Here is a 15437-nt window from a genome sequence, read left to right on the forward strand (position 1 = left end):
TGATGGATCCTGATTGGCTGCTTCCCTGCAGCTTCTTTATGATTGGCTGCTACCCACACAGCCGCTCTAGGTAGCTTGGAGGACCCACCTCCACTGCTCTTTTCTGGGGGCAGTAGGACTGAGAGGCCTTCAGCAGGGGGCCTCCGGACCTAATGCACCCAGTCAGTAGAAGTCACTTCCTTTCCTTGTTCCAAGTAGCTCTGTAGCTTCTTGCCATTCAAAAAAGCAGCATAGATGTCAAATGCTCCTTCTCAGTCACATTCATACCCATGAGTAAAGCACCTCATGGAGCATCCATAGAAGATGCCCATTACTTAGATTTTTTACTGGAAGAAATTAACTGCCAAAAACAATTCCACTTTTCCCCACAAGTGATTATAACTTGAAATACTATCATTTTAAACCTAGATATTCATTTAGCCTAAAAACTGATTTTGCATTATTATGAATCATATTAACTCAAATTTTAAAATACTGTCCCTACTCATAATGATCTAAAGCCCCAAAAAATCATTTCCAAAGTCCCTATGCCAAGAGCGACCACGGAGACCCGAGCCAAGTCTGAAGAAGAGCACAGCCATTGTTACCTAGATAGTAGGGAATTTGATAAAGAATCTGGATTTGCCGTGACATCTGTCACTCGGGCTTTCTTTGATTATTTTGAATTATTGTACATAATTTTTCATATTTGCATAGTGCTTAGAGGTTCCAACCAAGATTGGAGCTCCGTTGTACTAGGCACTGTGCATACACATTGTGAGAGACAAGCCCTGCCCCAAAGAGCTTATGTCTCAACAGACAAAAGGTGGGAGAGAAAACACAGAGGTGAAATTACTTGCCCAGAATCACACAGCAGGTCAATGGCAGAGTAAGGAATACAACCCTGGTTTCCTAAGTGCCAGTTCAGTGCCCCATCCTCTAGGCCACGCTGTTTTCTATAGGTAACTCTCCTACCAAGTAATCAGCTGACTTACTGACTGACTGACATACCATCACATACAGAAAATTTGAATTGGTGACCTATTTATGGAGAAATTTATAGCAAAAATGTAACAATAATCCAGTTCATCATTAGCTCTCACTTTGTGATTGAAGAAACAAAACCGAATCAAATCAATCTGATTTGCATGATGTGTTGTATGCTTGCAGATTTTGGTACAAATGAGAGAGTTCAGCACTTATATTCTAACCTAAAATTAATTTTCCTTGTTGATCTCAATATTTTTCTATTGCATTCAGTGTATCCAGGCACCCTCTTCATTGATGATCCAATCCTGCCAACACTCTTCTCATAGAGCTGCCATTTAGAGTATTCCTTGCAAATGTTTTACCACATTAAAGGTCTTGATTCGGCAAAGCATTTGAGCACATGCTTCAGTCCCACTGACTTCAACATACGCTTAAGTGTTTTTCTGAATAGAGATGTAACTTAAGCATGTGACTTGTTTGCACCAAGGCCTAAGATTGCACTTCTCACGAAGACAAAACTCCTACTTAAGTCAGTGGGAATTTAGCCTGAGTAGAGACTATGGGATCTGATGTTTAACATCAGTTAATTTTCATGGGTGCAGTACATGATAAAAAGATTTTATTTCTTTGTAGCCAGTGCACAAATCTCCAGAGGAATTTTTCCCATTGCACCTAGACATTGCGGTCAATATAGTCCTCTGAGAAGGACCTATGTGATGTGTTTCAGCTTCTCAGGAATATTTGTACTGTCTGCTTTTGTCTGAGCCTCCAAGAATCAGAAATTTAGCGCTCTCTTTAATCCCCAGCCTCGATTACTGAAGGGAAGTCTAAATAGAACAGTATTTCTTAGTAACCTGCTACCAAGATAACGTTCTTTTATGGGCGTAATGTGATTAAACCTATTTGCTTTCGCAACTAGATTAGCAGGTCCTGTGTATTCTCCTAGTCCAGTGTATTTTGGCTAGCTGTGAACACCATTCAATATAAAGTGCAGTTAAAGCCCTTCGTAAGCACCATGTTTCAAGAGCCTAATTCTGAGCATCTGCACACTCACAAACCTGATCCCATTCCCAGTGAAGTGAATGGCAAAGTTCCCATTGAGTTCAGTGGTACAAGATCAGGCCCTCATAGTGTTCAAAGGCAGTGATAGTTAAAGGAGCTAAAATCCCATGCTGCTCTGCTAAAGTGGAATCACATGCAGGAACTATACAGATTTAGCTATAAACTGATGCACTTTGTAACCAAGAGTACAGTGTACCATTTTGAGAAGAAACTGCTCCTGGAGCATTTTGACAGGTCTCTTCATTCATGTCAATTGAGGGGATTACTATGGAGAATACATGATTTAGATCAGCCACTTTGGTGGCTGGTCTTGTTCCATATTCCAGAAAAGCTACTTTAATTGAACATTAAGGTTGCAAGGTTAAGTGCTCAGAACACAGGAAATGTCAAAGTGACATAGGGTGTTCTTCATATTAAGAACTTGTATTTAACAATTACATTATCCTATAATAGCCAGAGCCTGTTGTAAACTACAGCATGGCAGTGTTTGAACTGCTGTCTACAGTCTAGGATCCCACCTTCTAAAAAGGAGAAACACCATTGGTCATTGCAGCAACGCCCCACATCCTCACAAAAAAAATAGCAGCTAGTCCACACACGAGTTACATTACATACAGCAGAGCATCTCTATATGGGGGACGTAAGCAGGTTTCATGGAGTAGTGACTATCCTGTCTTATTTGTATGGTTGGGTGGGAGGGAAGGCCTGAAACTTATGGGAGATGTGTCCAAGAAAGACTTTCTGCAGTACCTAAAAGGTTGAGAATCACTGCTATACAGCTTAATTACATGATCATATGCTATTTTTCAAATACAAGATAACCTTAAAAATGTCTGCAGCTTTAGGTATGCATGCGTATTGTCTGTGGCTCTGTATGTGTCAGAGAAAGGGAGCCCAAGAAAGTCATTTATATGAAATATCTGTGATGAATAAGGCAAGAGCTCCTGTCAGGGTACTCAGATAGGTGTGCCCTACAAGGATGTAGGAAACACTTTTTGAGATTATACAGGTCTGCCTCATCTTACACTGGGGTTACGTTACGCAGTCAGCGCGTAAAGCGAAAATCGCATATAGTCAAAATTACATAGAGTGTAATGGCGGGCGGAATCGCCCGCACTACAGAAACAGTATTTAAATTGTTATTTTTCTCTTTTTTTGTTTGTTTTGTTCTTGTTTTTGCCAACCGCGTAAAGCTGAAATCGCGCATGTTAAATGTGCCTAAGATGCGACAGACCTCTAGTGTATTATGTGAGAAATAATGTGTGATCATGAAATTGGACACCTATGAGCAAGAGGACAGAGTTAAAGTTATTTGTGCAACCCTACCCTTGACATTTTCTGGCTTTGAGTATTTTTACCATGCAATTTTCATGTTCTTTTAACAGGGCCTCTTAAAAGAATTAAGAAAATAAATACATTTAAAACTTACTCTCCACCCAAACATCTTGTCTCTTGCAGGGTGAGCACTCGGTTAAGGACTCCTGCAGGCCACAGTCCCAAACACTTAAGTATATATAACGAACTTAAAGCATGTACTTAAGCATTGTGCTTAAGAGCCATTGAAGTCACTGAGACTTAAGTGCTTTGCTAAATCAGGGCCTGACTGAGGCAGGGTCACAGAGGCCTCCTCCTCATATAGGGTCTGAGTCAAGGACCGTTGAAGTCAATGGAAAGATTCTCATTGATTTCAGTGAGTTTTGGGTCCAACAGTCACTGCACCAGGGAACATGCTCTTTCACCACAACCTTCCGTTATTTTTTTCAGTACACAGCTGAAGTTAGCAATGTACATACGGGTCACCCAACCTTCATTCAGAACCCTGTGCTGTTCCTACTAGTGGTATTATTAATAAGAGTGCTGCTTGTATGTCTGAAGTGCACTTTATGGAAACTCATAACTATGACACCAGTTTTTAGTGGAATGCTCTAACCACTGCTTTTCTGAGGGTTATATCCAGACCCTATTTGAACTAACCACCATCATTTTGTAGAGCTGTTCAAAATAATGTCATTGGGAGGGAGGGGGGTTTGGGTAATTGGAAAAAATATTTTTTCCATTGTCCTTTTACTCCTAAACAGCTGATCCGCTCTGGTTCAGAATTCCAGAAATTCAGCTTTGAATAGAAATTAAGGCTGGAAAGGTTTTTTAGCCCAACAGGTGAAAGTTTCCAAAAGCTATGAAGAGGTTAGAAAGGACATTCTCAGGCAAACTTAAATTTAACATTTAAGGCTGGGATTTCCAAAGGAGCCTAATGGAGTTAGGCACCAAACTCCCATTGAATTTCAAAGGGGCTTGGGGTTGCCTGTCTTTGTCTCCTTTGAAAATCTAAGCCTAAACACATGTGTTTAATTTAAATTTTGAGAGACTGATATCCAGGTTGTTTTAGTGTTTTCAGCTTCCTTTGAAAAGTAAATCAATAAAAGAAATTTGAATATAGTAATAATTTAAAAGGGGTGAACTGGATGTCTCAGGAGCACGGCAACAGTCACTCTCTATTGGCTGTTCAGTAACATATTGTGAGATGAGTTGATGACCCTTATTCCAGTTGCTAGCGGACAAACATTCACATCACCAAACACCACTTGGTAGCAATCTCAGAAGAGAGAGAAGGATTGAATGAAGAATAAATCATCCTCTCATACACAGAGGTGGTTCTTCCAGGATAGGAAGAAGGCCCCATTATTAGAGGGGTCTGGGACCCCTGGTATTGCCACTGACTCTTGTTGACCCTGTTCAGTGCTGATATTGAGGACTTTGCTCTGTAGGACTATCATCCTGAGCACCTTTCATACTCTCTAAACTGACTTTTAAAAATGGCTTGCAGCAAAGTTAACACACTATGGGTTTGTGTAACTCACATCCATTCAGAACACAGGCAGCCCCAGCGAAGGACTTTATTTCTTCAGTAATTTACTCTCACTGAATGCTTCAGTACTGCAGGGCTCCCAACACTGAACGTTTTAAAAAATTTCAGCCAGAGCATATTCATCTACTCCATGTGCTGCAATAACTAGAGATAACAGATGATTTAAGGAAGGCACCCTATCCATAAGTCTGAGTTTTTTTACTTTCTGTCTGTAGGGGATTTAAACCAGACCGATTTATTTTTATGAATATATGTTCTAGGTCAAGAGCTTGCAAGTAATCACCTCAAACATTTTACACTTACGGAAGTGAAACAGTGATTGGGTGAACTTACCTCATGTGTGATAATAAATATTATTAATTATTAAACAAATCAGAGGAGGGTAGTAATAAAAGATATGATGTCATTGTGCGTGTAAAAGGAGTGTACTGAGACTTAAGCCTTTGCCCCTGTAAATGTTGGCCTGCTATACCCCAGCTGATCTCTGGAGAGTGGCATTCTGACCCTATGCTGAAATAAACCTGTTCCTTGGATTTGAACTCAACATTAGCAGTGGTTTTATCTCTACAATACACAGTGGTTGTCTGCTTTGCTAGGTTTATGATGTAACCTGTGGGCCTGGTTGGTGGTCTAAAATATCCTTGCAAATACCTTTATATTTGTTAATGCAAAGGTCTGCTTGCCAAATTCTGTATGTTGGGAAGAATAAAGCCTCTCTCCTGTTGCTTCTGTAGTGAGATTAGAATCCCCTTTTGGAAACATTGCACCAGAGAGAGTGGAATGGTGCAAAAATTGCTTTGACCTCCCTGCAGAGTTTAATAGTGTGAAAAAATAGCAAAGATATTGTAAACTTTTCAGGGCAGGGATGGTGGCAATACTAGTTGTAAAATTTAGGTGTGGCATAACAACTTACCTTATCTGTAATTCAGTAGTTACTGGTACTTGGGGAAATGCCTCCTATTCTGCTGTGGCTAGAAGACTGTTCAGTGAAGAGAAGGCCATATGATTATTATTAGCAGAGCTGTAGCCAGGTTGGTCCCAGGATATTAGAGACAAGGTGGTGAGCTAATATCTTTTACTGGAGCTTAGAAGAGCTCTGTGGAGCTGGAAATCTTGTCTTTCGCCAACCAAAGTTGGTCCAATAAAAGATATTACCTCGCCACGTTGTCTCTAATATTATTGCTACTATTTCTGAAGTCCTGCTTCTGCAGCTTTGGAGCCCGCTACTGGAATGTGCCATACAATACACAACCTGGGACACCAGAGAATTTACCCGCATATTAATAATTCCATCACCTATCATCCTGTTAAATGATCAACTGGAAAAGGCACATGGACATGGAATTCGAATGAAAGCCAGGTGAAACACAGAAATACACCGAATGAGGAATGTGGCTTTTTGTAGGCTTGCTAAAGCACTATGTCCACTTACAGCAGTGTATAAAGTAACCAGTTTTGTATACTGCAAGTTTTATCCCCCTGCCGCAGCGCCAGAGGAAAAGGCGCCAAACCAGGCTTTGGTCATCGAGCCAAAAACAGAGGTCTTTGTTAAAATAAAGGGTGTTTATTTATATGCCAAAGAGCATCAGAGGACAGGACACTGAAACATACACTTCCTCCACCCACAACTATCAGGATACCGAAACAACAAATACCCATGCTGCTAATAAATAAAACCTGAGCGGGGTGAAAAGAACAGAGCAGGCCAACTCTCTTAGGTATCTTTAGGTTTTTAAACTGTGCTGCCTCCTTTCTCTGCTCTCTCATAACAAATGAATGTAGCAAGCAGTTCAGTACAGAGATTCTTGGTACTCTCTGTTGTACCAAGAAGGGGAAAAGTAACAGGACTTGAACCTCAGCCTACTCTTAAAATCAAACCCACATTACCAATATGGTCAAGGTGGAGAGACTGCAGCATATTAAATAGATGGGGGGGTTGTATATCAGGAAGATTTATTCCTTTGCCCAGTTTCCTTTAAAATTATTGTCAAGATGCTGACTTTCCCTCTCAGCCCCTTCCTCGGGTCAGAACACTTCTTAGCATCCTGGACAAACGTGTCTCTTTGGGGCCGGGACCAGGCCTTCGTAAGATTTTATACAGCACCTTATACAATGAGTCCTTGATGCTGACTTGGTCCTCTGGTCACCACTTAATTACAATATGAATAATAAATAATAGTCTCTATTAGTGAAGTAGCTACTACAGTGCAGCAACTAAGGAGAGCTTGTGTCTCTCCCAAGAAGTTGCCAAAACTCTTCCCTGGCTAAAACACTGAAATCTGGTCCACCCTACATGTGATCCTGGTGGTGCTGAGAGCCAATCCACCAACTTCACTGGTATCTTATATAAAAAGCCTCCAGTGGGCTACCCTAAACAAACAGCATTTGGGAAATCACCCTTTTACCCCTCTGGCCAAGGAATCTTTCCATGAAGTAGATGGAGACAGGTGGTGTTGGGGGAAAGAATACGTTAACAAAAGGAAGTTCTGCTTCTCAGCCTGGAATTGGAATCCATACCTAGCCTGCTCTATTTGAGCCTTCATTGCCCTCAGGGGGAAAGTAGCTTGAATGTCAGACCACTGATATTCTCTTAGCCTGAGACTATTTCCTTCCCTGACAGAAAAAGGGATACAAATCTATGACGTGGTGCCAAGTCCCCATATCCCAGAAGGATGATGCAATATTGCCTTCTGCTGTAACAGTACTCACTTCTTAATGTGATTATTTACAAGTTGTACAAAGTAGCCCTGGTTTGAGGTATAGGACTCAAACCTGACAGCTTCAAAGCCAGCAAAATCCCAGATCAGAAATTATGAGCTTCCTCAAAAGATGTATTTTATCTGACACCACTGGTCACGAATACATTTTTTGGCAAACATCTCATCAGAACGCTGGAGATGCTCAAAGACAGCAGCAGCAGGAACTTTGGAACATATCACATGGCATTGTGATAAGGTCTCCCCCTTTGGAACTCCACCGCTCAGGTAATTAACTTTGCAGAGATGTAGATAACTCCGGTGCTAGCACCATAGGGCTGAACAGGGAGTTGTATACAGCCCTTAGTAAACAAAATAAAACCCCGCTGTAATAGCTACTGCATGCTATGTAATAAACCATTTACAGAGGAATTGGCTAGGATGAGCATACGCTCTTGATAAACATGGTTCGAGTCTTAAGGCCTCGACATAAAGATATGGTGTTCTCTGTTTATGAAGGCAGGGTTAAGAAGAAAGTTTGTGGAGCCCTAGCTATCGGGTAAGTTATCTATAAACAGCTATGTCTGATCAGACCAACGATTCTCCTAATCTCTTGTCTCAGACTGGCCTATACCAGATATTGAAAAGAAATGTGCAAAACTCCCAAACAGACTGTTACACAATAACATGCCCCTGAGGAAGTTTCTTCCTTAACCATTAATTCCCTGGGGTTAACTCAAGCCCTGAAGTTTGTGAGTTGTCATCCCCTATACATAATATCTTAGCTGATTTAACTACAGATATTAATGTAAATGTTATGCCTTTTTTCCCATCCAATGCAGCTTTGCCTCTTGTAGTAGTAACACATGCTCTATTGTTCATTGTGTACAAAAGTATTTCTTTTGTTTGGCTTTAAATGTATTGTTTCTTAATATCACTGGGTGCCCTCTTCTGGTCTTATGAGAAAACGTAAGTGGGTGCACCTAAGGTTTTCTATACATTTGGTATTGTATTTACCTCTACCATGTTACCCTCTTTGTCTGCTTTCTTAATTCATTATCTATTTATGTTGTATATAATTTACAGTGATGTATAGAACTTCGCTGTGCACTTCTTTGGGAAGAGTTTAAATCTATTATTCACTCATATGTTCTGCATCACCATTGATGGTGTTTTCCTGATGTACATGATCTCCTCTTAAAGAGTGAAAGTAGCAGCTTTATTACTCATCTTTCTTTTTCCATCTCATTCTCCTTCTTGGCTCTTTTATACAAACATGTTCTAAAGAAAACATTTAAAGGGGATACGGTCAGACAAAACTGACCTAAAATGTAGGTTTTGTATACATAAGCTTTTGAAGATCTAAAGCTTTAAAAAAAAAGTTTGGTTTTGTTTAATTCCAATGGAAACAGTATTTTTTAAAACAAACAGCATTCCCCTGATGTATCTGCAACCCAAAGAACATTGCCAAATTCTGCCAGCACAGGGAAATCTCAGGAGTGAAGCTGGGTAGAAAAGAGATGCAAATCAAAAGTGAAAAACTGACTAATCTAGTTTCATTGTCCAAGTTCAGATAAATGGAAAAAGTAAGAATGGCACAAATAGCAAAGAGATGGGAAGGAGTTCATTTAATTATTTCATTTAGAACAATGTAAGGTGCTGTTAATGAAGGACCATACTCTCTCCTCCTGCAGAAAGCGGGCAAGGGAGCCAGGAAACCGAGAGGTTCACTGTTTGTCCTGGCAATGCAGCCTCCAAACCCCAAGACTCTGTGGATCTGCAGCCTAAGGATGGTAGGGTGCCACTGAACGTTGCCTTTAGCAGAGACTAGCCCTCTCTCCTCCGATCCAAGGCAGCAAGTTCCCGATGGAGCCATACTGATGTTGACTCCCTACTCTCACACTCTCCAAAGCTATAGAGCAGAAATGAACACTGCTTGCTGCATAGCTGCTCAGATATGTGCTAGGCTGAGGGGGGAGCGCGTCTGCTCTTCCCGCACACGGCAGAGTTATGGCAGAGCGGCTTCCACAAGTGCGGGAGGAGAGAGAAAAGGACTATGCAGTTCAAGCTGGTTGACAGGCTCAGGAATTCATCCCAAGTTTGAAGAGATGAGAGCGCCAACTCAGAGCAGCAGAGAAAGGCCCATTCCTGTGTGCAGGGGGAGGGGGGAAGGGCTGACTCCAGCAGAAGACCAGGATCCATGCTAGGGAGCTAATCATGTATAGGCAGCAGCTGGAGATACCACACTGGAGGCCTCACACAGTGGCAGCTTGATCCACAAATGATCCAAGCTGAGACAGGGAGGTTGGCAGCAGGGGAGAGAGGTGGGAAGAAACTAAATGCCTGTGTGGCGAGGCTGGAAAGCCAATCAGTGGGTGTTATGGGAAAGGTGGCTTGGTTGGACAGGGTTTGTCAAGCAGGAGTCCCCTCGCCACATGCCTGCAGCCAGATACCCTCACATGCTAAAACCTTCCCTGGTCCTGCCCTGAAACACATGGGCCTTCCTTCCCAGAACCGAGGGGCTCTGCAGCGTCTAGGCACCACTGGCAACCAAGTTCAAAGGGATTGCACAGGTGTAACCAAGAAGAGAATTTGGCTCAATCTATCTATGTTCTCAACCACCTATAGATGCTTCTTTGGCTATTGGTCACAACAATCACACATACTGCAGAAGGCTCCCCCACCCCCACACACACAGTGAGCCACTGGACTCAATCACACCAACTTCCAGAAAGCAAAATAGCTAACGCCACATCAGACAGCCGGCATAACAGAAATAAAAGCATTGTCTGAAATAAAAATTCATGGAACTGGTATCTGCTGCCTTAAAAAAAAATAAACTTGAGACTTCACTTCATCATTTACGTAGCAATAGGACACCATTGCCCTGAGACAACATTCTGTTCTGCTTGCTTTGCAAGACTCGAATAGGACACCATCGGATATTGATATACGTGAGGGACAGCATGTTTTGGTATAGCACATTCATGAAAATAGGGATGCTGTCAAAGGGCACGCCTTTGTTCTTTTGCTTACAAAGCGCCAGAATAAAATATTTCCTTTGGAGAATCTCGCACATCGTTTCATTAAGATAAACACGCGCTGATCATCTACATCTGTCAGAGCCCTGAGATCCCTGCATTCCCTCCCACCCTCATAGCCCCAAATCCCAGCTCCCATGCTTCCACCACGGGAGAGCACTTCCTTCAGGGCTCCTTTCCAGCTCTTCGCTGTGGAGCAGCTTGAGACTCACCCTTCCTTGCGGGGCTGAGGGCATGGACAGCCCTTCAGTAAACAAAAAAAGACAATTCTTTTATTTTCAATTAATGCATTGCTAGGGGAAGGCAGTCTGGGATAGGAAAGACCTCTATACCCCGCTCTCCCCCAATAAAGGATACAGCACAGGCAGTGGCAATACAGATTTCAGCACTAGTGATGTCCTTAGTCTTATTTGGCAGCAACTCCAGCCAACCCTCTCCCCAGTCTAGCTAACCCCATTCCTACCTGCCATGTATTAGTAGTATTTAATATGTGCAATACGGTAACACCCAGAAGGCCTATCAAGATGGGGTCCCGTTGTGCTAGGTGCTAAACAAACAGCAAAGTGGAGTGCCTCTGCCTGGGGCGGATACCTCTGGGTCACCCTGCCCAATACAAATCAATCACTTATATAGATATATAGATATAGTCAAAACATATCATCCAGGCCAATTTGCAGCTGCCAAAAAACACACACTAAAGAAAGCCAAGCCAGATCCTAAGCCATCACAACAACACAGGAATCCACTGAAGGAAGGGCAAGGAACTTATCAAGTTTAAAATTAGTCAAGGGTTTTTACAAGGTCAGGGGAGGTATAGAGCTTGAGAAACATTAGGAGAGGTTCCCACACTGAAGAAATGTGAGAATTTCTGACCTCGTCCTTCTCTTGGCCAGTGCACACTCGTTCCCTGTCGTCTTTCGACCAGGGTGTTAAATGTAACCAGGGGAATCCTCCTGGGCCAGAAGAATGGAAGCTGTCATGGGGGGACATCCAAGGCGAAGGTTAGATAGAATCAAATGTGGTAGGGATATGGAGGATGGACAGTAAGGGGAATGGGCAGGGGGGTGGGGGAGATGGTATTTTCATTACTCCGCTGTGAATGAAATCAAGAAACTTGTTCTACCTTCTCACTCCATCCTGTTTCCTGATGTTAAAAGTCTGCCTGCTCCATCTCCTCAAGCATCCGCGCTCTACTTATGGGACGATTCCAAGGAACGTTAATTTTTGTTTGAAATCACTTCAAAGGATACTTTTCTTCATTATATTAATTGCAGGGATGGGCAAACTGGTTTGAGTTTTATTGTTAAAAGTCAGCTCCCCAAATCTCTGTCCAGTCCTAGACCTGAATACATACCACACCTTTCTGAAGTGTTCCTCTACCAAGCCTCCCCCTCACCCCCAAACACACGTGTGAGGCACAAATCACAACAAAGAGTTATTTCCACCCCTGCCCAACCTGTAATTTAATACTATTAAAAGCTTACCTTATTTATCATTGAGAAGCACAAGTGGAGCCAGGAGCAGGAGCCGCCACTGTGGCGCCACTGCTACCCAGGCCAGTGCAGGAGGTGGAGTGTGAAGCAGGCCCAGGGGCTCGGCAGCAGCTCCTCATACACATGCTCAGGCCCACCCCATGAGGAAGGGGGCCCAGGATGCAGCCACTCCCTGTAACCTCCCTGCAGTCCAGGCTTAACTGCTACAATCCTGCCACAGCCTCACCATACACAGCTTACCACAGCAGTGCCCTTAGAAAGTGATTTATGGGCGTGGTCAACTGCCATGGTAACAAGGCAGCTTCTCGAGGCACTACTAGCAATACCAAGATTTGAGCCTCACGCAGCACTTCATTCCTCAACCTTTCTGGCGTTGCATTTTGCTACCCGAGAGAGTGAGTTGTGATTTAAATCACAATTTGCTCTTAAATAAAATACAGTAACTCCTCGCTTAATGTTGTAGTTATGTTCCTGAAAAATGCTACTTTAAGTGAAATGATGTTAAGCGAATCCAATTTCCCCATAAGAATTAATGATAATGGGGAGGGGGTTAGGTTTCAGGGGAAATTTTTTTCACCAGACAAAAGACTACACACACACACACACACAGATTATAAGTTTTAAACAAACAAATACTGTAGACAGCAATGATGATTGTGAAGCTTGGTTGAGATGGTGAAGTCAGAGGGTGGGCTATTTCCCAGGGAATGCTTTACTACTAAACGATGAACTAGCACTCGGCTGAGCCCTCAAGGGTTAACACATTGTTGTTAATGTAGCCTTGCGCTCTACAAGGCAGCACAAATGGAGGGAAGAGAGATAGTATGGCAGAGAGACAGAGACCCACACCTCTGAGTGTGAGAGAGAGAGACATGCATTGCCCCTTTAAGTACGCTGACTCCACTCTAAGTACATTGCCTTTTCAAGTAGGCCAGCAAATTGAGACAGCAGCTGCTGCCAGCAAGCTCCCTCCGTCCTGCGCCCTGTCGTGTCTCTCCCGCCCCACTCTATGGAAATGGGGTAAAGGAGCAGGGAGGAGGGAGACACCCTGACATTAGCCCCCCACATCCGCACCCTGCACAGCAAGCAGGAAGCTCTCGGGAGCAGCTTCAAGGCAGAGGGCAGGAGCAGCACGTGGCAGTGCGGGGAGGGACAGCTGAACTGCCGGCAATTGCTAGCCGGCTGGGCGGCTGCCACACAGGGAACTTAGGGGAGCTGCCGGTCCTCCCTGGTTCCAAGCCCCCACCAGCTAGCTGCAATGGGCTGCTCTTCCTGCAAGCAGTGGACAAAAAACAGGTGGCTGCCAAATGACGTTATAAGGGAGCATTGTGCAACTTTAAACAGGCATGTTCTCTAATCGATCAGCAACCTAACAACGTTAACCGGGACACGTTAAGTGAGGAGTTACTGTATAGGGAAAATGTATTTTGTAGCTTTTGGAAATTTTTGGTTAGGCTGTGCCTCCATTGCCCGTGCACACACCCCCATTCCTTTCCCCACACATCTGCGTTCCCGTGTTCCAAATGGAACCAGAAGGTGACAGAAACAACAGGAAAGGTTGCCATGAGATTTCCAGCCAAATTTTGCAGATCCAGAAAGCATCCGAGTTTGGGTGCTTATCTGAAGTCAACCTGAACTCTGAGGCTTTTAAGACTCACTTATCACATATCAAATTTAAAAACAAAACAAAAAACCTTGCAGCAGAGGTTTTCATGAACATCAGACAGTAACAAGCCAATGAGTCCACTATTGCTCACCTCTGTCAATATTATTGGGGAAAGAAACAGTGCCTGGACACTAGCTAATGGCTGAGGGGGCACTTTTTCATTCTAAGCCTCTATTTTCAGTGGCTGAGTTACAATTAACTTTGGGAACCTGATTTTCCGTTACTCCATACCTGTGCCTGGGGCAAGAGGAAACAATGTGTGTCTCTAACCACCTTTATGTTTCCTGTATTCCAAGACAACGCAGGGGTCAACCTGGTGTCTGGTAAAGTTAGGGGTGGTTCAGGGCTCCTCTAATTTATTATCTGCTTATCAGGGCCCTAGGAAGGAGAGACTATTGCCTTAGCGCAATGCACCCACCAGCCACTCTCCTTCGTCATACCCTGATCCACCACCTACGGTGGAGCCTGGGAGTAGGGAGGTATGGAGCCCCTATGCCTGCTCTGCACCATCCAGGGAGACCCCCTGTGCAACTCAGGGGACCATTTCTACTCAGCGTAACAGACTCAGGCCCTAAATTTCCTGGTATATGCACCTGATTCATCACTGCCTGAGGAAGTCATTTTCACTCATGTGGCTTGTGTACAAAATGGATATAAAAATGCTACCAGATGAGAATTCTTCACACTTTTATACCAGTGGTAGCATTTTACATCCACTGTGCACAGGTGTGTAGGAAAGAACTCTGCCTTTAAACTCTCAGCCACAACCTTGCTTTAAGCAGGTTTTATTTTTTGCATTTAATATGTCTTAATAAAAGGTCCACTCTCTTTGTGCAGAGTTGTACATCTCTTTGATTGGTTGTATGCATAAATGGTTTGTTCACTTGCTAGCATTTCTACAGGAGTAGGAAAATGTTGTTTGTGTTTAGACATGCCCTTTAAGAGAGTCACAGTTATACTACAATAAAGCACATCTTATCAAATTTAGCATCTACAGCATGTTTTGTGGCTACATGTTTCTTAGCCTCTCTAAGAGGGAGCATCGAATGACTCAGATACATTTGTCCCATATTTTTTCAAGCTAGATCTCCTCTCAAAAATAGAGCCTATTTTAGAGCTCTGTTATTACCTTCCGCTTTTCATTGTTTCTGATACGTGTAGCTAGCACAGACAAATTGCACCAACACACTACCCAGCTTTATTTTATATAATTCTCAGAATATCAGTTCCAATTTTGCATCTCATGCTGCCAAAGGTTCCATTCAATAATTGCAGGTTAGAATCACACAATTATGGCGGGACTAAATAATTTTTTTAATTCTGATTACTAAAACCATAATTATATTATTCTGAGAAACACTGGGTGGAAATAGATGTGTAATTTTGTTCTCACACATCACGCATTCAGTTTATCATGCCATCATGAAGGTCAGGGCAGATGAACACGGCAAGCCACTCAGCTTAATGGTTAAAACGGATCGAAAAGTTGGCTCAGTAACAGCATTGCCAATGACAACAAACCACTACTGTGGTGCTGTCCAAGCAGTCCCTGTAATATGCTAGCATTGGTCAGATAATATACAGCATGTAAATTACATCAAACTGAATCAATTTTTAATAATCTACGTAGTATCTAATATGCCA

The 15437-nt window shown here is 42.9% G+C and overlaps 1 protein-coding gene across 1 annotated transcript in view; it reads right to left on the reverse strand.

Moving 5' to 3' along the window:
- The window catches only part of SLC4A4 (solute carrier family 4 member 4), a 291521-nt gene that overhangs the window by 249917 nt on the left and 26167 nt on the right, over nt 1-15437 (reverse strand). The window lies entirely within an intron of this gene.

This window comes from Mauremys reevesii, linkage group 5 (assembly GCF_016161935.1).
Source record: "Mauremys reevesii isolate NIE-2019 linkage group 5, ASM1616193v1, whole genome shotgun sequence".
NCBI classification, from domain to species: domain Eukaryota; kingdom Metazoa; phylum Chordata; order Testudines; family Geoemydidae; genus Mauremys; species Mauremys reevesii.